Source organism: Hevea brasiliensis, chromosome 13, assembly GCF_030052815.1.
Source record: "Hevea brasiliensis isolate MT/VB/25A 57/8 chromosome 13, ASM3005281v1, whole genome shotgun sequence".
NCBI lineage: Eukaryota > Viridiplantae > Streptophyta > Magnoliopsida > Malpighiales > Euphorbiaceae > Hevea > Hevea brasiliensis.
The window spans coordinates 50,291,284-50,317,090 of NC_079505.1; positions in this window are offsets into that span (position 1 = coordinate 50,291,284).

Consider the following 25,807-nt stretch of genomic DNA (forward strand, 5'->3'; position numbering starts at 1 on the left):
ATGTGGAGTCCATATTCTGATCAAAATAACAAATCAAAAGATCTGCATTAGAGTCATCTTAACACTTACAATGCAATGCATGATATGCAATCTATCTAGGTCCAAAAACGCCTAAACCATGCTCTGATACCACTAAATGTAACACCCCTCACCCGTCTACAGTATAGTCGAGCAAGGCGTGCTACACGGCGTGCCGGAGCACCTAGTCTGTAATCAACTCATTTCCTTAACTCAATTTCATTTTAAGAAGTATTTTATGTAATATTCATATCATGCTGATATTATTTTCATACTTTAATAAAATCAGTGTTTCAAAAATGGTAATAAAAATTTGGCAAGGTGCCGTCTATATTTCGGACAAACTATCCTTTCAAACCTGTTAAAAACAATTCAATATGATAATATCCAAATCTCAACTATTTCATAGTCTCGATTTCTCAGTAAAGTCAATAGACTTTTACAGTTATTAAACAGTTCCATAATACAATCCATAATAATTTAAATATATCCAGAAAATCTCCATGTTATTTAATATGTACAAAATATTATAAACTTTAGAGCTTTCATAATATTACAAAATACAGGGCTGAATTTCAAAATATACAATAGAAGTACAAAAAACAAGATATCCTAAGTCCTATCATGTATGCAATGCAGTGCAGATGACTCTGGACTCCTGTGTAGATCTGATGTCTCACCCGGTCGTAGGTCTGCTGGGCTCCCCAGCTGTGTCTCCAATACCTACGCGTTACAAAAGCAACACGCTAAGTAATTTTTCTTAGTGGTGCCAAATATAAAGACATATACACTAAAATAAAGTAAATGAATTTATGACATCGATATTCTTTATAATTGTTGATTCTACCTTTATTTTTTAACATTTCAATATTTTCTAATTTTGGTAGTGCTGTATGTCAGAAGACTGGATTTAGCTATTTGAATTTAATAGTACTTGAATTACTGTCCGTGTAGCCTATATACTGACCAGACTGGATAAATGGATATACTGGCACTGGGTACCTAGTACCTCGGGCCATCACACCATAGGTCACAAAGTGTCTCCTGGTGTGCAACAGTGTGGCTAAAAGGCCATATAGTCAATCTGGCGATAAGCCAAGTATAAATACACAATATGTATAGCCGTAGGCTATTAAAGTCACAGTGCGGCATAATATGCCGTAAAAACACAGTATGGCATAAAGCCATTTACAGAACAACTGTCAGAATCCTATTGGCATGCCAAACTATCCAAACTAGTCAACTAGGCAAACTAGGGCACATTATAAATTAATTGTGTAATTCTTCAATTTTTAGAGTTTACTAGCTATTATATAATTCATAAGTCAATGTATATGTTGACCTTTTTAGGTAATATAGATAAGTTGATTCTAGCATCAACATGTCACAATTTACAATTCAATATGCTGTCAATATAATGCAATTTACCATTTTTACAAGTTGGCATTCATTGCCAAATTACCTCAAGCATCATTGTATGTAAATGTCAAATTCTCAATCTTTGTGTGCTAGATTGGTCTAGCTCAAAGTCCTATTTCCCTTGGCTTTTAGCTTATGGTCAAAGAAGCAAAATTGTAGCTCTATGTCTTATTGCACTCGGGGCAAAATTTCAGGTCATTTTGAGTTGTATAGACCAAGATATGGTCAATTTACCAAAGCTGGACAGATTGCACATTTAGTGCAAAATTTGGTTAATTTTAGGTCACTTTTAGTTCTGGCAGTTTTGGTACCTGAAATTTTGCAAGCTATTTGACTTGGTTTTGGCTATTTCTGGGCTTTGGTGTCTTCATAAGAATTGTAGCTCTATGTCTAAGCTATCCATGGTAAAAATTTCAGGTCAATCGGACCTGTTTTGAGTGAGTTATGGTTATCTTAATGATTACTGTTCATATGGTAAAAAATCTGGGTTGCAAGGTTGCCATTCCGGATTTGGTCAATTTTAAGGTCAGTTTATAGGTAGAATTTTGACAACATTTCTACATGATTTGGTGTCTAGTTTCACCCCCCATTGGCCTCATACCAATTGGTTTCATAGTTTGGCACTTATGACCTAATTTAGGTACTACCAACAACACACAACCTGCACAAGACAATTACACTTCCAATTTGCCATTCCTTCTCCACCTCATTACTTCATTATTCATGCATAGCACTTCTACAAATATTAAACACAATTCTAGCAAGCAATTTTGGGCAGAACATTCAAGTGCTCAATGCACACAATTCACCATTAAAGTCCAACATTCAATTCCACCGAAATACAACATGCCTCAACACCAATATTTCACATATACATCCATGACAACTACACATGCTGCCCACTATTTAACACCATCACATTTCATCTATAATTCACATAAACTCACATACAAATTCATGATTTATTAGGCTGCCAAACATGGCAGTTTACCAAAGTATCAAGACCCATTTTCAAACCCTTAATTCAAGGACTAACATGCACATCATTGGATATTAGCTTACTACAACTTCCATTTGAGTTAATCAACCTTAATTTCCATCCATTAGAGGTAAGAAAAACTCAAACACTACAAACCTTTATGGCTGCCAAAAATGGCTCAATTCCAATACTCAACATTTCTACATATTTTCTTCACCAAACAACATCCCTTAACTCAAGCATCACTTTCACTAAAGAAAGGAAGAGAATTGGAGACTTACTTCTTTTTATAGTTTGCTCAAACCTCACTAACTTCTTCTTTTTTTTGCTACCAATGTCTTCCCCAAGCTGAGTATGCAAGGTTTAATGAAGGAACCAAGTGGAAAGAGTGGCTAGATTAAGGTTGCATGGAGGAAGAGCTCATTCGGCCATGGAGTCTTTCATGGAGAACCAATTCGGCTGGTTTGTTCTTGAGGTTGAAGATGACCCATTTCTGCCCACTAATTGTTATTTTATGTCTCTTATAATGTAGTTAGTGGAGCACTAAACAATAGTTTAATGTTTAATTATACTAAGTTTCATATTTGCACATTTACCTCATTTCTTTCACTATTTACATATTGTATCACAATTTAATTTTTTATGACATTTTTTAAGTGTAATATCATTTATTTTTAATGGACATTGAGGTCAAAAGGCAACTCTAGGTGTCAAATGACCAAAATGCCCCACTTCGGGCTATATTCTCGATTTTTCGATAACACCGATTTTTATCTGTTTCTCGATTTTTCGTTTTTCTTTGTACTAATTTATTAATTTTTCTTTGATATTTCTAGTTTCAATTATATTTCAATAAACCTTTATTTATGTCTTGAAATTTAATTCCGAGGGTTCCCAATGTCCTGGGTCAGAACGCCTTCCTGCCATGATCACCCATCGCCGCAGCGTTTCTGCTTAACTTAGCTTCATTTTCTCTCTTTCATTTTTCTTTGATTTTTCTTGTATTTTCTTTTTATTTATTTCATCATTATATGTCTTTAACTATCATTGAAGTGTAGTTCCAGACATCCTGACTTGCTTGGACTGATATTTGGCCACTAGAGCAACTGAATGTATAGAATATGTACAGGGAGCATGTTAAATGTGAGGATCAAGTAGTTGCAAGAGCTGTTTCAAATTGAGGAGTTTTATCCAAACTGAGACGAGTCTCTTCAAAAATAATCTCTTGAATAGCAGTATCCAATGATGGGAGTGGATTTCGATGTAGCAAGGATGCTCAAACGGCCTCATATTCTGGTCGAAGAGCCATTAGAACTTGAATGAGATGAAGATGATCTTCACTGATTTTAGCCTGAGATATTTGATTCCATATGGTTTGGACCTGGGCAAGAAAATCATTCACAAATTGACCTGCTTCTTTTTTCAAATTATAAAGAGTAGTCCACAACTGATAATAGTGGGTAAGTCCAGTGGTCTGATATCGATTAGCTAAAAAAATCCCAGATTTCTTTTGCAGAGTCATAATTAGCAAATTGGATGTGAATGGATAGGACAGAGGTATTGCAAAACCATGTGATGATCTGATGATTTTTACTATCCCAATCCTCAAGACGGTCAGTAAATTTTGCATCAGTTTCATCGTTCACTTTTGTCGGCGTAGTGATATCTCCGGTAACAATATGCCAAAGCTTATGACCTATCAAAAAACTTTTCATTCCTTGAACCCAAAGATTATAGTTGGAACTAGTCAGAACTATTGTAATAGGTTTTGAAATATCAGATTTCTCTATTACTTTTCTGGTCTGTAGAAGAGTGTAGATTGATAACAAGATGAGGAGAAAAAGTGATATAATAACATGAATGAAAGAATGAACCAGAACAGGTTGTAGAGAGAGAAGAGAGACCCCAGAAACTATGAATAAAAGCCTTAAGGCTCTGATACCATATTAGCAGAAAGAATACAAGTGATTATGAAAAAGATTGTGTATATGTATGCTGTCTTATTTATAGAGATACTACATCTATTTATACATGAGAATATGAGCTAATTTTGACAAGAATAATAATTGCTGTAATTATGCTAAACTAATCTCCTATAATCATGCTAATTACTATAATTATACTAAATAAATCTCCTATAATCATGCAAAGACAGATTTCCTTATAATCATGCTAACAGTAGTAAATAGCGACCTTGCCATATTAAACTGACCTTTCTTAACTGTCAACAAAGTCTGATTTCGCCTCAAAGGAGAAGCCTTTATCCAATCACTAAATTTCATATCAGAAATAGAGGTTAGCACTTCATCCCTCACCTCCTCATAATGTTTAAATGAATGCGCACTTCTATCACAATAAAAACATAATAAAGGGAGTCCCTTATATTTTAAGAGATTTAAATTGGCTTTGAATTCATCAATCTTAATCTTGTACATCTCATCAATGGTTTAAACAGATCCAACCCCATTTTAAATTTGATTTAGCATCCCCAACCATTATCATCCTCTTTAAACCACTTTACAAATTTACATACTTTACCTCCTAAAATTATAGCCATTTTCTCATTCATAAACACTAAGGGAAGCTCATATGCCCTTACCTAGAAAGGAGCCCATGAGAAATAATTATCTCTGGTTACTCAATTCTTTTCACCACTCATAGCACAAGGAGATTTTTATCAAAATGCCATGGCTAATTGGTAAGATAATTATGGAGATCTTTTCGATTATGAAACTAAAAGAGAAAGATATCTTTACCCCAACCCCCTGCCTCAACCTCATACTTCGTCTTTCAACCTTTCATCATAGTCCATCAATGCATATTTATTAAAACTTTGATCTAACCACAGTTTCCCTACCAAACACAATGATGCTTTATGATCAGCCAAGTTATCCATATCCTCCTAAAATTCAATCCCTCTTATTTCACTTTTGTCAGGTTATATCTGCCTTCCCTTCCACCTCCAAACTCACCATTCTTGCTAGACATCGCCATCGATGCCCCATAACAGATTAGTGCTGGACAAATAGAGAACAAAGAGGAATGAGTGAAGCCTAAAAAACACCAAAGAAAACAATGAAAGAAAACAACAAAAGAGAATAAAGAAAACTCAAACTACCACAACCCAAAAGTAAAACAATGCTAAAAACAAAGGGGAACAAAAATTGAAAAAGGAAATATAAGGAGAAAACAAACTCCAATAGTTATGGAAGACATCGTCCTACTAGAACCTTAGCCACCATAACATGAAAACCTAAACTCTCATAAAGAAGAGGACTATATATTTATTTATTTATTTGTTTTGCTATGCAAGATTTATTATTTAGCTATAGTTGGGGATTATGTATACATCCCCTTTCACTTCAAAACTTTACATCTTATTGTTATGCAAAATCCCGCAAGTGCACAAATCGTTTACAATTAATAAAGTGATGAGAAGATTATTGTTCCCACGAGAACCGTGTTGAGTACCAAACTATAGTGATTTTAATTATCTAGATGATCGAGTTATAGAGAAATAATAATTAAATCTAAATTAAAAAAATAAAATCTAAAACAATTAACTAAACCCGAATATTAATCAATAAAAGCATTCCAGAGCTAGGGGCTTACACTTCAATCAATTATAGAATCAATATAATTCATTCAATAAATGGGAGATTATTACTTTAAACGAAATTAATGCTAAGTTATCTTGAATCCTCTTTCAAGGCACTCAAGTTGGATTTGATTAATTAACCTAAACTCTACTTTCATAGAGATTAAATTAATTAAAACCTATTATGTTCTTTGATTAATTATTAGATCGACATAGAATTCTAGCCTATCTCTAGATCAAGAACCCTAAGTTCAAAATCCTATTATTCCACTATTAATCTTCTTCTTTTCGTCCTTTAATTAATGTCTATAATTAATACTAAGTGGATACTAACACATAGCATACATTAAGATCACAAGAAATTAAATCAAAGAACAAAATACCTAATATATTAAATAAAATCAAATCAAGTCCATAACTAGATTGAAAGTGATACATCTCTAACCTTAGAATAAAGAAACTTGTAACACCCTCACTTTAGGTAGTTTGTACATTTTAATGTTCTAGCGAATAACGTCTATCCGGACAGCCAGGATGACTGGAACTACACTCCAACTAGAGTGAGGAGGCATAAATTGACTAAATAAAGACTTAGTAAAATTAAGAAAAAATAAAAGAAGTGAATTGCAAATGAGTTAAATGAGCCGGTGTCCCGGTGATGGGTGACCTAATGGGAAGTTGCTATAAAGACAGCTAGTAGCTCTAAACCCGAGGGAAACCCAGTGAAATAATTTTTGGGACTTCAGAGAAGAGTCATTGAGGTTTTGATGGCATTAGAATGCCAAGAAAAATTAAAGAAAAATTTTTAGATTGATACAAATAATTTTAGTCTATTAAGCAAAATAAAGGGCATTTTGGTCATTTTGTCTTCAGAGATGATTTTTGGCCAACTTGTCCAGTTAAATAAATAAATTATATGACATAAAATATGAATAAAAAGTGATAAAAATTAAATTAAAAATCAGTAGACAAGAAAAGAAAAAGAAAATGAAAGAAAACTCAAATTTTGACATCATAATGATGTCATTATAAACTCTCCACCAATCACCATTAGATAACCAATTAATGAACCAATAAAAAGAGATAAATAAGAACAAAAATGACAAAACAATTCTACACTTTGTCTTTCCCAACCACCCGAACTCCCTAGCCAAAGCACTCTCCACCATTTTTTTTCTTTAAAGCTTGATTTTCCCTAAGCTTTTCACCCCAAAACCCTAAACTTCCTTCATGAAAATTTATCCCTACATCAAGAGGAACATTTTGATTATCAAAAAGTGAGGAAATTTCAAAGTTTCTACAAGCTTAAGAATTGATCAAAGAGGTTAGTGCTATGTAACTCTTTCTTTTTTTACTTAAACTATGTTAAGCATGCATAAGGAAGTAAAAATTGAAAGAAATTAAAAAGGATTGTTGAGAAATTTTGAGTTAGGGTTTGAATTAATTTTGGTACCTTGGTGTTATGGCTTGAGATTAATCTTGTTGAGACTGTTTGTTGATCATTTGAAGTGTTATGAATGATAAATTGTAGTTGGGAGTAAAAAGGATGGAATAATGGGAGTGCTTCTCTTATGTAGGAAATTCGGACCTATGAGTCCAGTGTGTTGTTTGAGTTATAACTGAAATGTGACTCCAATTGGTGTAAGGCCAATTAGAGGTGAAACTAGACTCAAAATAACCCATTTTTCATGAAGAAATCTTGCCCAAATTCTACCAAAATCTTAGTCAATTTACTGTCCCAATCCGGATATCCAAACACTGATCCCAGAAAATTGATCAAATGAACATAGCCATAACTCCTTCTAGACAGGTCCAAATGACTTGAATTTTATACCATTGGAAAGATTAGACATAGGAATACAACTTTTATTGAGAACACCAAGCTCAGAAATGCCTCTAACCAAATAAAATTGTTGACTCAATTTAGGATACCAAACTGACCTGCACCATTCTACCTAGAATTTCCTGGACCTAAGCTCACCCGACCAGTTTTGGCAAGATGGCCATAACTTGGTCTACAAAAACCCAACTTCAATGAAACCAGTGGAAAATTTTTTATAAGACGTAGATTTATAAAATTGGTCTTTTGACCAAAATCCAGACACTAAGGGAACTAGGACAATTTATTAGGTTAAGTTAGTATATGAATTCTGAAAATTTCCTAAGTGATCATTTGACCCCAGAACACTTATTTAGCCATATCTCCCACTAGGAAGCTCCAATTAAGATAAGCCATACTGATTTTGAACCCTAAGAAACAGGGCTCCAACTTTGTTTTAGACTTGGTCCTCAAATTATGAACATAAGAATCCTAAAATCGGAGTTAAAGTTTCTGACCTGAATATGAATCCTGGTAAAACAGGGTACATGAGTCTAAGCTAGTGATTTGGCTATAATTAATTCTACAAAACTTGAAAAATTGTAATAAAAATTTTTGAGTGACTATAAGACATAGGGTAACAACTTCTATGAAGAACCTTAGGCCTAAAAATGACTATAACATGATCAATTAATTAGATAAAAACAGACTCTAGAAACTGCCAAATTCTAGACTTTGAGAAAGGTTCATAAAATAACTTAGCATATGATATGAAATAAGATAGAATACTTTGTTAAGCATAAAAATGACATGAATTAATGAAACTATAGGTATGAAATAACATTTTTTTTGCCCAAAGTACACCTAGACTCATTTATATAGCTTGGATTGATTGGTATACCAATTAGGGACCACATATTACAGTACTGCCCATAGGGATAATCATTGACAGATAACATATGTCTAAGATGATTGTTCTACTGGCTTTATGCCTGCCTGCTGGCCTTGTGCCTGATATGACCGTTGTATACTGGGTAAACATACGGATGTCTAACTAGTATACTCCCGTGTATCCAATCTTTATAGTCTGTCATAGGTTACTTGGGCACAGATAAAAGCAATAAGCCATAAATATTAATAAGTACTTGAGAAAATCATTAATATAAATTTTATAAGACTGAATATAAGGTATATGCACAGAAAAGATCCCTATTAGTTTATTTACTTCCAAAGTTCTACAAAATATGTAAAAGATTTTAAATACATGAAAATTGATATTTATTTATAAGGTTATACATAAAATAATTATTTTAAATTGTTTAGTTATTTTTCTTTATTTGTGCACCACTAAGCGTTATGCTTAGCGCGTTGGTTCTTACCACGCGTAGGTAATGGAGAGTAGCAGTAACAGTAGGGCCTAGACTGGACATGGACTAGATCTGCTATAGTGTGGGTTGTCACCTCATTAGTCATTTTGGTAAGGCTCATGTACATATTAGATTTTGCATTTTGGTATTGTATGTAATTAAATGATGTAAATAATTTTGGATTGTATATAAATTGTAAATTATTGTATATGTAAACTTTATATGAATGAAATGTAATTTATTTTCTTGAAATTGATATGAGCATGAGAAATGATATGATGAAAGAATAGATGAAATGGATATAAATTGTTTTAATAGGTAACATGAAACCCACCATGCACTAATAGAACAGAGGAGACTCTATTTTTGTCTCCATAAAAATGAAAGGAAATTAAAAAAAAAAGTTATACATGGAATATTATAAATAAAAGAGACATTAAAATTAAAATTATATATGACAGGATAGGATAGGGTGCTCCGGCACCGAATGTAGCACACCTTGCTCGACTACACTGTAGACCAGGAGAGGGGTGTTACAAAACTACTCACACATGATGAGTTTTATAATCAAGTTTGTAAAAGAATAAAGAGGAAAGACACAAGAAGAAATAAAATAAAAGAACCTAAATATAGAATTGTAGCCTTGGACTTTTGAAACTTTAGCTGAATATCCCTTTCAAAAGCCTTGCAGATTTGTTTCTCCTTTGCCTCTCTTGAAGTTAATATGCACTCTTGAATGTAAATTGATTCTTTTCCCTCAATTTTGGACTTACTATATATCTGGTGTAAAAACTCTTGTTTCAAAGTCCTAAAAGCCTTACAAGTCCATCTGAGTCGAGTTAGAGAGAAGAAAAGTCAGGTTAAAATTACTGTATGAGGACAGTAAATGGGCCGTGAAACATTACACAGGATACCCCATGTAATTTTATGTAGCTTGAATTTTTTTTAGTTTTCTTTCATCCAGAAGGTTGCACGGGGTAGGTTACGCAGCCTGTATAATGCTTATAGTCTTTTTTTTCTTCACGTTTTGACCTCTAGACCTCTTCCAAAATCGTGCTTGACTCTAGAACCACATAAAACACCTGATAAAATATAAAAATCAAAGAATTGGATTGGATTAACAAGTTTTTTGAAATATTACTAAAAACACTTAAAAATAAACATAAAAGAGACTAAATGCTAACAAAATGCAATGAATATTAGCCCTAAATGTATATATAATTTCACTTTATTAAATACCTTTAAACTCGAACCTTTGATTGTCCTTAAGCAAAGAGAAGCTTAAATGCATATGAGAAGTATTTTCCATTCGAATATAACAACAGATGAAATTGTGGACATTTAAAGACGAACTCAAAAAGATTAACATATCAACAACTTATCAAAATGCTAAGAAGTCAAACATCCATTATATATACCAATATCTAGCAAAGTGTAGATTATCAACCCAAAACATATGTACACATGCCAGTTATAGGGAATTGCTTTACTTAAATAAGCACATGTACACTTAGCAATATCTAAATCCTCTATATGAATGTATTGAATTTAATTTCCTATGTCCCATAGGCAGATCTCTTAACCCTGTCTTCACTAATGCAGCATATACTATCAAAAGATCAAAAAGTCTTTTCATAAGGTTGTAATGGGGTTAAAGGATAATAATGTGGCTATCAAAGAAAAAAGGATATAAATTAATCAAAGTATGAGAGCAATTAATCTATAAAAGATCAAAACACACCAAAATTTTTTTTCCTTTTTTTTAAAATTTATTTATAGAGAGAATGTTAGTAATATGCCCTAAAGCATATCATTTATTCGTATATTATAAACATTTATTTATCAATAAAGGCATATATTCTTTTCTGTTAATATAAACTATTTATGTTTAATGGAAAATGTCCTTTAATATTTTGTTAGATATTCTATTCTTAAGGTGTTAAGAATATGAGTGACAGAACATGTTTGCATAAGTGTTATAAATTATGGTTCACAATCTAGGATATTTCATATGGGACATGATTTATCCGGAACAATTGTCATTCATGTTTGTTTCCATGGATTAGTATGAAATACTAATGGGATGGAATGGTGAGTCTCGTGCCATAAGACAAATATGATGGGCACTTATATGATGAGTAGGTCGAATTAGTGACACTTATGACATGCATATGGAGTTTACTTTTGTCAATGCAATGTCATAAAGATCATACTAGTGCATATAATCTCTTGACCTAAGATAATACAGTTATCTTGTATATAGGTGGTTTGAGCTTTATACTGTTTTCATACTTGTACTATGTATAAGTATATGGACATGTGTTAGCTCTTACTAGTTATATATAGAGATAGGTGTTAATCAAGATGGGATCCATTACCCTAAGTAAATAGGGATAAATTCCTACATTTATTTAATTGTTCTTAATGATTAAAGTTCCTAGCCAGGTTAGATAGACTTAGCCAGAAAAAGGTTTCTGACAAGAAAGTCTAATTAATCAAGAACTAAAATTAAGAGAGACAATTACATTCAATGCAATTGGAGTTTGACATAAACTCTGACTCCAGCTAGAATTGGGGTCTTGTAACTGAGAGAATCAAGTGCATGGCACGTATGATTAAGGGTCCATGAATTGGAGATATAATTAAATACTAATTGGGTAGTCATAATACATAATGCTAGATGTCAATTATGACTTATGACGACTTGAATGAAATTGGTAATTCGTTCTAAGTTTGGAACGGTTTTAATCATATTAAGGAGTTAATATGATCCTCATTGCAAATTAGTGATGAACCTAGTAAATCACACACATGATAGTATTTTGACCAAAGCATAATTAATTTAGTTAATTGATTAAAGAATTTAATTGATTAATTGAATTAATAAATTTAGTTTGCAATAAAATTGTAAAGCCTTTAGCATGACTTGAAACTAAATTTACCTAAGGAAGTATACAAGTTAAGATTTAAATAGTTTAAATATAAACTTGAAAATTTACTAAAGAAAATGAATTTTGGAGAATTTTGAATTGGTCAAAGTTTGATTCTTTGACTTGGTCAATGGAAAACTAAGATTAATTAAGTTAATGATGATTAATTAATTAATCTTGCCATAATTAATAATAATTAATTAAATCTTAGTTTTTTTATTAATACTTAATGGTGACAAATGGACCAATAAGATTAGGACAAGAATTTGGATTAGCTAATTAAATATCACCATTTGTTAAGTGTATTAATTGAAAAGTTGAGATATTTAATTAAGGATAAGAAGAGAGAAAATGATCATATTCTCTCCTTTAACCAACCAGCCACTTAAGTCTTCCCTCTCCATTTTAGCTTCATCTTCATCCTTGATAAAATTCAAGAAGACAAGTTGTTATCTTATCACACATTACCCCTCTGTAAGGCATAACATGATCCTGCAAAATACCTAATGAACTACCGAACTTCACCTACCGATAACTCATTAAGTACCCTACAATGGATTTTAAAATCATTTTCTTACTTTTTGGAAGCGGTGAGCATTTTGGTAGGAATTAAAAACATTTAATTGAAGTTTCAAAACTAGTAAAAAAATTTTGTCCATTTTTATTTGTCCGCAAATTTTGAAAAAATTTCGATAGAGTGCCGTCTGTATTTTGAGAAAACTGTTCTTCAAAAACCTGTAAAAAGCATTCCAATAATTATTTTCACAACTCCCAACACCATACAACTCAAGTCAATACAATTCAATTTAAGTCCACAATTCAACCAATATTTGTCATCTCAAATACTTCATAAATTCATTTACATTGCATATAGTACTTAATTTATAAATACAGATCTTAATTTACAAAAAGAAAATCCAAAATAACAATATTACAATTTACTGTACAACTGCTCAACTTTACATTAATACATATGACATTACAATATTTACATCAAATAACTACAAGGGGATAAACAAATACCCGTACAAAAAGATTCATGAAGTCCTTGTCAATTCAGTAGCTCACCCTGCTGCTTTTTTCTTTCTCTTATCTGCGGCAGCAAAATAAGCTATCTCTGAGTATAAAAATACTCAGTGGTGCACAATAAAAATTTGAAATGCAATACATATAACATTCATTGATAAATCACAATTTAAATATTTCACAAATTATCAAAACTCATTATAGCACAATTTTGGTCAAATAATTTAATAAACATAGTGTTGCCAATTCATACATAAAGCCATGATACAAAATTTCCGATCAATACCGCGTTGTACACCACGACAAAGCAATCTACAACCCCACTAATCGAAATCAATGAGGGAAGTGGCTAGCTAGCTAATAAGTGCTCATCCGATCTATAACCTCAGTTGGTAAACCAGAGAGGGAGGAAATTAATCGATCTCAACCCCATAAATGGAGGAGGAAAAATAAGGCACTGTCATGCTAAGTGTGAATCCGAAATCAATTTAAAGCAATTTGTTCAAAAATTTCATGCAAATCACACTCAATTTCCAAAGTCACCTTTTCATTCACAAAGTGACAACACAAAAATTCTTAAACTCATAATTAACACAAAAATTTCATAATGCGTACTAAATCAATTTTTCAATGATAAAATGCTTAAATAAGGTTTATTGTGCACAATCCTGACGTGAGTCGCCACTAGGCCTTGACTCAGTCTCTTAGACCTTCCGGGTCTTTTTCAGCTAAAACACGAAATTTATAATATCTTAGTATCTTTGCCTCACAATAATTCCAATAATTAATTCATATATGTTCAATTCTAGCCCCAATATACTTAAACTTATATTCTTGAAAATTTTCATATTAAGGTTACTATTCATGGTACTATTCAAGTCAAAATATTGACTTTCTTATGCTTAAAAGGTATGGGAAATCCAACTATACTCACATACCATATTTTAGTTACCAAACTTATTGGTTTTGGTCATTTTCTCAAAACTTAAGTCTTTTAGGCAAACTTTCAAATTTTCAGTTTTGGTGACCAATTTTACACTGTTCCATTTGTTATGTTGCTGTTAGAATTTGGCTAAGTTTTCTTCATAGAAATTGTTCCTTATTGTCTTAACTTTATTTCCATTTTTGAATCACTTTATTTGGAGTTTTGTAGCCTAAGTTATAGCCATTTGAACATGGCTGCCCGGATTAGTCTAACCCAGATTTTCTAGGCACCAAAACTGATTCTAGCAGTTTTAGGTCACTAAATTTGGGTGGCTAAATGACTTGGTTAAGGGAAAAATTTGGATTTTTCTTCTTCATGAAAGTTGTAGGTCTATATCTTAGCTTTCTATTGGTAAAATTTTAGGTCATTTGGACCTATCTAGCCCAAGTTATGGCCAAATGAACAAACACTATTCATTTAGTCTTTTTTGTACAGGGCAGAACACCCAATTCCAGATTTGGCCAATTTGTTCACTATGCTATAGTCACTTTCTAGGCATGATTCCTGAATAAAAAATGTGCCATTTTGTGTCTAGTTTCATTCCCAATTGGCCTCACACCAATTGGGTTGGTAAATTTTCATTTTTGGTCCCTGAAAGGGACCTTGGTCATGCTACCTGCAGAATGACCATATCCAATCTGAATTTCAATTTGGTTCTAACACTTCCAACACCACAATTGGTCATACATGACTATTTTTCAACTCAAACAAGGTCAAACACATCATTTGACTAATTCTCAAAATTTTATCTCCCAAACCCTAGGTCCAAAACCCTAACTTCCATATTTAGCTCATTTGTTGAATTCTAAATGCATATTTAGTATTTATACACTTATTCACACTTAACTACTTCATTATTTGCATCAAAATCACCCATTTCAACCCTAAACTACTGCTGGCTGAATTCATATATAGTCCCTCAATAATTGTTTTGTTTTCATTTTAGTTAAAATCTAAGCTAAAGTAACTCAAAACATGTATTTTTAACCATTAAATTTCAATTTAATGCTTACCTCAACTTGGAGTTTCCTCTTCCTCAATTCCTTCCTTTTCCTCTTTTCTTTTCTTGCTCAAGCTTTTTTTCAAGGTTTAAATACAAGATTTAATGATGGAAGGTGAAGTTTCTATGGCGAGATTTAGGGCTTGATCAAGCTCAAAATGAGCTTTAATGGAGTTTTGGAGTGAGAGGAAGAGAGAAGTGAGAGTGCCGGCTCACTCTTGGAGAAGAAAGTGAGATTTTTTTTTTCATTTTCTTTGTTTTTAAGTTTAATTAAACTAAATTGACTTGGTCAAAATTGGTGGGAAATAAAAATTGATTTTGACATCATATGTGATGTCATCAAGGTGATGCAATAAAACTTTTTCTTTTTTTTCATTTATTTTTCTTTAGTTCTTTAATTTAATTCTTGATCCCAAAATTTTCTTTCCTCTGATTTTATTGGACAGTTAGGTCAAGAGTCAGCTCTAGGGGTAAATTAACTAAATTGCCCCTCGCCGGTTCAATCTGGTTTGTAAATAATTTAATATTTCTTTCGGATTTCTGACCTAATTATTTGACATGCTTAATCATTCTTTTTTGTGATTTTCTCTTTTTCACTGTGTTCGCAATAGTCCTAAGTACCGTGGCATCACATTTTATGGTTAGAAAATTGAGTTTAGACTGACCTCGCAGTCCTTCCCGAGAAGGTCACCCATCGCTGTGACTCTTGGCTCATTTAACTTCTTGTATTCTGTTTTTCTTATTTATACTTAACTAATTGACAATTACTAATTATTTGTGTTCAGGGCTTCTCTAGGTGTCGTAGATGTGGTTCTAATCCCCTTAATTATTCGAACCGACACCAGTCACTAGAACAGTGAAATATACCAGGCTATGCAAATAGGGGTGTTACAATTCTCCCCCCCCCCCCCCCTAAAATAAATTTCGTCTCAAAATTTTACCTAGTATCAATTTCTGAACAGCTGTGGGTGCTGTCTCCTTATATTCTCCTCTCGTTCCCAAGCAGCCTCCTGGCCCGAATGATGGTTCCACAGCACTTTTACTAATGGTATCTACTTGTTCCGTAGCTGCTTTACCTCATAAGCCAAAATCTCTATGGGTTCTTCTTCATATGTGAGCTCTGAATTCACTTCAATTTCTTCCATTGGTAGTACGTGAGATGGATCTTATCGATACCTCCTCAACATAGACATATGGAAGACATTATGTATCTTCTCTAACTCTGGAGGTAGTGCCAAACGATATGCCAAAGGACCCACTCTCTCCAAAACCTCATATGGCCCAATAAAACAAGGACTCAATTTCCCCTTTCTGCCGAATCTCATAATTTTCTTCCAAGGGAAACCTTGAGGAATACTTTCTCACCCACTACATACTCAATATCCCTTATCTTTAAATCAATATAGGACTTTTGACGGTCTGATGTAGTCTTAAGTCGATCTCTGATCAACTTGATCTTCTCTTCAGTTTGTTGAACAATTTCAGGCCCAATCATCTTCCTTTCACCTACATCATCCCAACACAGGGGATTTCTGCATTTTCTTCCATACAAAGCTTCATATGGAGGCATCCCAATACTTGATTGGTAGCTGTTGTTGTAAGCAAACTCAACCAAAGGCAATTGTGTGTCCCAACTGCCCTCAAATTCAATCACACAAGCCCGTAGCATGTCTTTCAAGATTTGAATTACCCTCTCAGATTGGCCATCTGTATGTGGGTGGAATGTCGTGCTGAAGTTCAATCTAGTTCCTAAGGGTCTCTGAAGACTACCCTAGAATCTAAAAGTGAACCTAGGATCTCAGTCAGATACGATGGATACTGGCACTCCATGCAGTCTTACTATCTCATCAATGTACAACTTGGCCAATCTTTATAAACTGTAATCCATTCGGATTGGCAGAAAATGAGCAGACTTGGTCAGTCTGTCAACAATGACCCATACTGCATCATGACTCTTCTGTGTCCTCGGAAGTCCCATCACAAAATCCATAGTTATTCTCTCCCATTTCCATTCCGATACTGGTAGTGGATGTAACAACCCAGCTAGTACTTAGTGCTCTGCCTTCACTTACTGGCAAGTTAGGCATTTGGAAACAAATTCTGCCACATCTCTTTTCATGCCCATCCACCAGTAATGCTCCTTTAGCCCTCTATACATTTTTGTGCTACCAGGGTGCATGGCAAAAGGAGACTCATGTGCTTCCTTCAAAATGATCTGCCTCAAATCAACATCAATAGGAACACACATTCTACGGTGTAGCGATGAGACCATCATCTCTTATTGAGAATTACGGTTTCTTACCTGTAGGACTTCTTCTAACGACACGATACTTCGATCATTACGAGCGACTATTTTGATCTGATCAATCAACACTGGCTGTACATGCCATGCAACTGCAATCTGGCCCTCATCATTAATCTCTAAGCTGGCATGTAATGATCTTAACTCATGTACCATAGACAAAGGAGTAACCCGTAGACTTGCCATAGTCTTGCGACTTAAGGCATCAGCCACAACATTAGCTTTCCCTGGCTGATAGTTTATCAGATAATCATAGTCTTTTATCAACTCTAACAATCTCCTCTGTCTCAAATTCAACTCTTTCTGGGTGCCCAAATACTTTAAACTCTTATGATCTATGTAGATGTAGCACTTCTCCCCATACAAATAGTGTCTCCAGATCTTAAGAGCGAACACAATAGCTGCTAGCTCCAAGTCATGTGTTGGATAATTACTCTCATGCAGTTTCAACTTGCGTGATGCATATGCAATGACATTCCGGTCTTACATCAGTACATAGCCTAACCCATTGTGAGAAGCATCACTATAAACTGTATATTCTTTACCTGGTGTAGGTAAAGTCAGGACTAGAGCCTCAATCAAACACCTCTTTAATTTATCAAAACTCTGCTGGCATTTATCCGTCCACTAAAATTTTACATCTTTCCCAAGAAGCTTGGTCAATGGAAATGTCAACATGGAGAATCCTTTCACAAATCGGCAGTAGTATCCAGCTAACCCAAGAAAACTGCGAATCTCAATGATATTCCTGGGTGGTCTCCAATTAAGGACAGCTTCTATCTTGCTAGGATCTACCTTAATACTACTATATGCCCCAAAAAGGATATCTCCTTCAGCCAAAATTCACACTTCGACAATTTGGCATATAGCTGTTTCTCCCTCAAAATTTGCAGTACAATCCACAGATGTCTATCATGCTCTTCTGCACTCCTCGAATAAACCAATATATCATCTATAAACACAACTACAAACTGATCAAGGTATGGTCTGAAGATAGTGTTCATCAGATCCATAAAAGCAGCCGGAGCATTAGTTAACCCGAATGGCATAACCAAGAACTCATAATGGCCATAGCGGGTTCTAAAGGCAGTTTTAGGAATACTCTGCTCTTGTACATTCAGCTGATAATAGCCTGATCTCAGGTCAATTTTGTAGAACATAGCTGCACCCCTCAACTGATCAAACAAGTCATCAATGCGGGGTAATGGATATCTATTCTTTATTGTCACCTTATTCAACTACCGGCAGTCAATACATAAGCGGAGAGTGCCATCCTTCTTCTTTACAAACAACACTGGTGCTCTCCAAGGTGACACACTAGGGCAAATGAAGCCCTTGTCAAGCAGCTCTTGCAACTGCACTTTTAAATCTTTTAGTTCTACTGGTGCCATTCCATATGGTGTTATGGAGATTGGGTCCACACCAGGCATAACATCAATCTCAAACTGCACCTCTCTTTCTGGAGGTAATCCTAGCAATTCATCAGGGAACACTTCTGGAAAGTCACATACTATGAGGATGTCCCTCAATGCTGGACTACCCACTTGGGTGTCTATCACATGTGCCAAGTACGCCTCACACCTCTTCCTAATCATTTTTTTGGCCAGTGCAGCTGAAATGATGTTTGACGGCAATAACTGCCTCTCCCCATGTATTACTACATCACCATACTGAGGGAGACCAAAAGTGACTGTCTTCAGTCTACAGTCAATCATTGCATGATGCCTGGCTAACCAATCCATGCCCAAGATAATATCATAATCTCTGAAGGGCATTTCAATCAAATCTGACAGAAAAACATATCTTTGGATCACCAAAAGACAGTATCTATAGATTCTATTGACCCTAACCTCCTGACCTAATGGACTAGTTACTAGTATATCATAGTTCATTTGTACACATTGGATAGTAGTAGAACACATCACACTAGCACTGACATATGAATATGTGGAGCCAGGATAAAATAACACATATGCATCTTGGTCAAGGATAGAGAAAATACTAGCTACTACATCTGATGTTTCAGCCTCCTCTCTCTGTTTCATGGTGTAGACTCTAGCTGGTGCACCACTTGGTTCTAGCTGGTTAACAGTACTCTGACTTCCGAGTGCTACCAGGACCCCTACCTCTGCCTCAACCTCGACCAGCTGGCTGTCACCCTCTAGGTGCAGAGACTTGGGTTGATCCCTCAGATGTAGCAAAAGGTCCAGATCGGCGTGGACTAGTACAATATTTAGCAAAATGTCCGCTCCCTCCATAGTTAAAACATGCACTTATGGCCTTGAAACACACCCCATCATGTGTTCTACCACAAGTCTCACACTGCCAGACTAATAAAGCTCCTCGAGATGCCTACTGGGTCTGCTGAACAGACCGGGGTGGTCTTTGGCCAGAGTATCTGCCTCTGCTAGATCTGCGAGAGCTAGATCCCCCAAACTGTTTCCTCTTCCTAGAACCACTCTTAGTAGCCTGACCCATAGCCTTTTCAGTATTTTCTTTCTCTTGAGTGCCCTTCTTCACTACCCCTTCTGATTCTATCTTTTCCAGTTCCAGGGCTTGTGAAATCAGCTCAAAAAAATTCTGGTGTCTGAATCCCACAACTTGTATTCTTAAGCTAGGCCTCAACCCAGCCTCAAACTTCTTACATATATCTCTGGGGGTGGAGACTAAGCTTCTAGCATAGTGACTTAACCTTGAGAAGTCTCGCTTATACTCTGCTATTGTTCTGTCCCCTTGCTTCAGGCTCAAGAATTCTTGCAATTTCATATCTGCATAAGCATCGGGAACCCATTTCTGCCTGAATTCGTTCAAAAAGTCTGTCCATGTCAGCACAGGTGGCTCAACTAGGTTGTGGGGGATGGTCTTCCACCATTCATATGCGTCCCCTTGCAATAGAGAAACAGAGTACTCGAACTTCAGCTCTTCTACACACTATAGCTTTCTGAAAACCCATTACATTCTCTCTAACCACTATTCTGCCTCCAGTGGATCCACAGTGCCCTTAAACTCAGTGGCCCAAAATTTCATTAATTTTTCATATTGCCGAGCCGAGGGCTATGGTTGTGCTGCAAGTGCTTGCATCTGAGCTTGAGGTGGCACATTTCCCACTATTTGTTGGAAAAATGCAGCCATCTGCTGTGCAAACTGAGCAAGAAACTGCGGTGCTGAGGTAGGAGCTAGAGTGGCTGACCCATTCATGTTCTGGAGTTCTGGGGCTTCCCCTTGGACCTCAGCCTCGACAGATTGCTCCACGGAATGATCTCTCTCTTCTATTCTGTTTCCCAAAAATTTCTACTTTCTGAGATCAAACACAAGGAGGTTGACCTCCGTTAGTGCATATTCATGATGTAAATATGTCATATATATCAATTAAAGACACTTGAGCAGTTGTACTTATCAAAGAAATATTCACATACATAGTCAAAATTCATTGCAAAACCATGCTCTGATACCACTAAAACATGTCACACCTTACCCCTCTGTAAGACATAACATGATCCCGTAGAATACCTAATGAACTACTAAACTTCACTTACCGATAACTCATTAAGTACCCTACAAGGGATTTTAAAACAATTTTCTTACTTTTTGGAAGTGGTGAGCATTTTGGTAGGAATTAAAAATATTTAATTGAAGTTTTAAAACTAGTAAAAAATTTTTGTCCATTTTTATTTGTTCACAAATTTTAAAAAAATTTCGGCAGAGTGCTGTCTGTATTTTGAGAAAACAGTTCTTTAAAAACCTGTAAAAAGCACTTCCAATAATTGTTTTCACAACTCCCAACACCAATACAACTCAAGTCAATACAATTTAATTTAAGTCCACAATTCAACCAAAGTTTGCCATCTCAAATACTTCATAAATTCATTTACATTGCATATAGTACTTAATTTACAAATACATATCTTAATTTACAAAAAGAAAATCCAAAATAACAATATTACAATTTACTGTACAACTGCTCAGCTTTACATTAATACATATGACATTACAATATATACATCAAATAACTATAAGGGTATAAACAAATACCCGTATAAAAAGATTCGTGAAGTCCTTGTCAATTTAGCAGCTCACCCTGCTGCTTTTTCCTTGCTCTTATCTACCACAGTAAAATAAGCTATTTCTGAGTATAAAAATACTTAGTGGTGCACAAAAAAAATTTGAAATGCAGTACATGTAACATTCATTGATAAATCACAATTTAAATATTACGCAAATTATCAAAACTCATTATAGCACAATTTTAGTCAAACAATTTAATAAACATGGTATTGCCAATTCATACACAACTTAAGCCATAGCACAAAATTTTCGATTAATACCGCATTGTACACCACGACAAAGCAATCTACAACCCCACTAATCGAAATCAATGAGGGAGGTGGCTAGCTAGCTAATGAGTACTCATCCGATCTACAACCTCAACTAGTAAATCAGAGAGGGAGGAAATTAATCGATCTCAACCCCATAAATGGAGGAGGAATAATGAGGCACTGTCATGCTAAGTGTGAATCCGAAATCAATTTAAAGCAATTTGTTCAAAAATTTCATGCAAATCACACTAAATTTTCAAAGTCACCTTTTCATTCACAAAGTGGCAACACAAAAATTCTTAAACTCATAATTAACACAAAAATTTCATAATGCGTACTAAATCAATTTTTCAATGATAAAATGCTTAAATAAGGTTTATTGTGCACAAACCTGACGTGAGTCGCCTCTAGGCCTTGACTCAGTCTCTTAGACCTTCCGGGTCTTTTTCAGCTGAAACACGAAATTTATAGTGTCTCAGTATCTTTGCCTCACAATAATTCCAATAATTAATTCATATATGTTCAATTCTAGCCCCAATATGCTTAAACTTATATTCTTGAAAATTTTCATGTTGAGGTTACTATTCATGGTACTATTCAAGTCAAAATATTGACTTTCTTATGCTTAAAAGGTATGGGAAATCCAACTATACTCACATACCACATTTTGGTTATCAAACTTATTGGTTTTGGTCATTTTCTCAAAACTTAAGTCTTTTAGGCAAACTTTCAAATTTTTAGTTTTAGTGACCTATTTTGCACTGTTCCATTGGTTATGTTGCTGTTAGAATTTGGCTAAGTTCTCTTCATAGAAATTGTTCCTTATTGTCTTAATTTTATTTCCCTTTTTGAATCACTCCATTTGGAGTTTTTTAGCTCAAGTTATAGCCATTTGAACATGGCTGGCCAGATTAGTCTAACCCAGATTTTCTGGGCACCAAAACTGGTTCTAGTAGTTTCAGGTCACTAAAAGTGGGTGGCTAAATGACTTGGTCAAGGGCATAATTTGGGTTTGTGTTCTTCATAAAAGTTGTAGGTCTATATCTCATATTTCTACTGGTAAAATTTCAGGTCATTAGGACCTGTCTAGCTCAAGTTATGGCCAAATGAATAAACACTGTGCATTTAGTCATTTTTGTACAGGGCAGAACACCCGATTCCGGATTTAGCCAATTTGTTCACTATGCTATGGTCACTTTTTGGGCATGATTCCTGAATGAAAAATGTGTCATTTTGTGTCTAGTTTCATGCCCAATTAGCATCACACCAATTGGTTGGTAAATTTTTAGTTTTGGTCCCTAAAAGGGAACTTGGTCATGCTGCCTGTAGAATGACCATATCCAATCCGAATTTCAATTTGGTTCTAACACTTCTAACACACCACAATTGGTCATACATGACCATTTTTCAACTCAAACAAGGTCAAACACATTATTTGACTAATTCTTAAAATTTTATCTCCCAAACCCTAGGTCCAAAATCCTAACTTCCATGTTTAGCTCATTTGTTGAATTCTAAATGCATATTTAGCATTTATACACTCATTCACACTTAACTACTTCATTATTTGCATCAAAATCACCCATTTCAACCCCAAAATATTGTTGGCCGAATTCATATATAGTCCCTCAACAATTGTTTTCTTTTCATTTTAGTTAAAATCTAAGCTAAAGTAACTCAAAACATGTATTTTTAACCATTAAATTTCAATTTTATGCTTACCTCAACTTGGAGTTTCCTCTTCCTCAATTCCTTCCTTTTCCTCTTTTCTTTTCTTGCTCAAGCTTTTCTTCAAGTTTTAAATACAAGATTTAATGATGGAAGGTGGAGTTTTTATGGTGAGATTTAGGGTTTAATCAAGCTCGAAATGAGCTTTAATGGAGTTTTGGAGTGAGAGGAAGAGAGAAGTGAGAGTGCCGGCTCACTCTTGGAGAAGAAAGTGAGATTTTTTTTCATTTTCTTTGTTTTTAAGTTTAATTAAACTAAATTGACTTGGTCAAAATTGGTGGGAAATAAAAATTGATTTTGACAACATATGTGATGTCATCAAGGTGATGCAATAAGACTTTTTCTTTTTTTTTTCATTTATTTTTCTTTAGTTCTTTAATTTAATTCTTGATCTCAAAATTTTCTTTTCTCTGATTTTATTGGACAATTAGGTCAGGAGTCAGCTCTAGGGGTAAATTGACCAAATTGCCCCTCGCCGGTTCGATCCGGTTTGCAAATAATTCAATATTTCTTCGAGATCCCTGACCTAATTATTTGACCTGCTTAACTATTCTTTTTTGTGATTTTCTCTTTTCCACTGTGTTCGCAATAGTCCTAAGGACCGCGGCGTCACATTTTACGGTTCGAAATTTGAGTTTAGACTGACCTCGCAGTCTTTCCAGAGAAGGTCACCCATCGCTGTGACTGTCGGCTCATTTAACTTCTTGTGTTCAGTTTTTCTTATTTATACTTAACTAATTGATAATTACTAATTATTTATGTTCAGGGCTTCTCTAGGTGTCTTAGATATGGTTCTAATCCCCTTAATTATCCAGACCGACACCGGTCACCGGAACAGTGAAATATACCAGGCTATGCAAATAGGAGTGTTACATATCTCTCTTGACCAAACCCTTGGAGAAATTGTTTCTCCTCACTTCCACTTAGAAAACACTTGAAACACAACATGCTCTTCCTCCCTTCTTCTTGGCTGCCATACTTTTGAAGAACAAGGAAGAGTTCTTAGCTATTCAAGCTTGCTTTGGTCAAGTGCTAGTGTGGACAAACTAGAGGAATAGCATTTAAGAGTCTTCACTACCCGAATTAAGGTGGAATTTGTGATTATGTGCCTTAAGGGTATGTGTTCTCCAAAACCCTAGTTAGGTTTAAATTGGAAAAAATGTTTCCTAATTGAAATTAGGAAAATTCAGCAATAGAAACATGATTTAGTATGACTAAATGATGTGCTTTTCAATAGATAAATGAGGTTGCATGATGCAAACAAATTTCAAATTGCAAAATTCTACACCTCTTGATGAATTCTTCCTTCAATAGGTGCATTACTCTTTCAATTAGTATTAGAGCCATCCTAATTTTCCATTGGGAACATTATACATGTTATTGGTAGCTTGGGACTATGTCAGGTTGCATTAGATGTGACTTGAACATAAGTTAAATTAAGGTGAAAATTGAAGTGTATACTGGTTACTGTTCATATATATGGTTCGACCAAAATTATGAACTTTGTATACAATTTTATTTTTATAATTTGACTTGATTTATGGTGTTGGACATGCCTATGATGATGTCTAAGGCCATTAGATAGTAAGAAAAATCACAAATTTTTAGCGAAGCACCATTATGCCAATGTAACATCCTCCCGGTAGCAATTCCGCACAGTCTACTGTTCCGGTGACCGGTGTCGGTCCGGACAGCTAGAACGTCCGGAAAAATATTCAAATCAAAGTGAGGGACCATAATTAACTCAAATATTAATGAGAAAAATTTAGTAAAAATTTTAGAAATAAAATACAACCAAGCAAAAGCAGTAGGTGCCCAGCGATGGGTAGCAGGAGGAAGTTGCGGTTCTCGCAACGAGGAGCCCTAGACCCGGGGGAAAAATTATAAAATAATTTTTGGGACTCCAGAGAAGGGTCATTGAGGTTCCTATGGCATTAGAATGCCAAGAAAATATTTAGAAAAATTTTTCAATCGGTACAGCAAATTTTGACCCGTTAAGCCAAACGGAGGGCATTTTGGTCATTTCGCCTTCAGAGGTGATTTTTGGCCGACTTGTCCAGTTAAGTAAATAATTATTATGACTCAAAATATGAATAAACATTACTAGAAATTAAATTAAAAATGAGTAGTGGAGGAAAGAAAAGAAAATGAAGAAAAAGGCTTAATAATGACATAAGGTGATGTCATTAAAAAGCCACCACCAATCACCATTAAGCTACCATTTGACTAAACCATTAAAAGACATAAAATGAAGACCAAATGGACCAAAAACCAGCAGCCAAAAACGTAGAGAGAGGAAGGAGAGGGTTTCCACCATAGC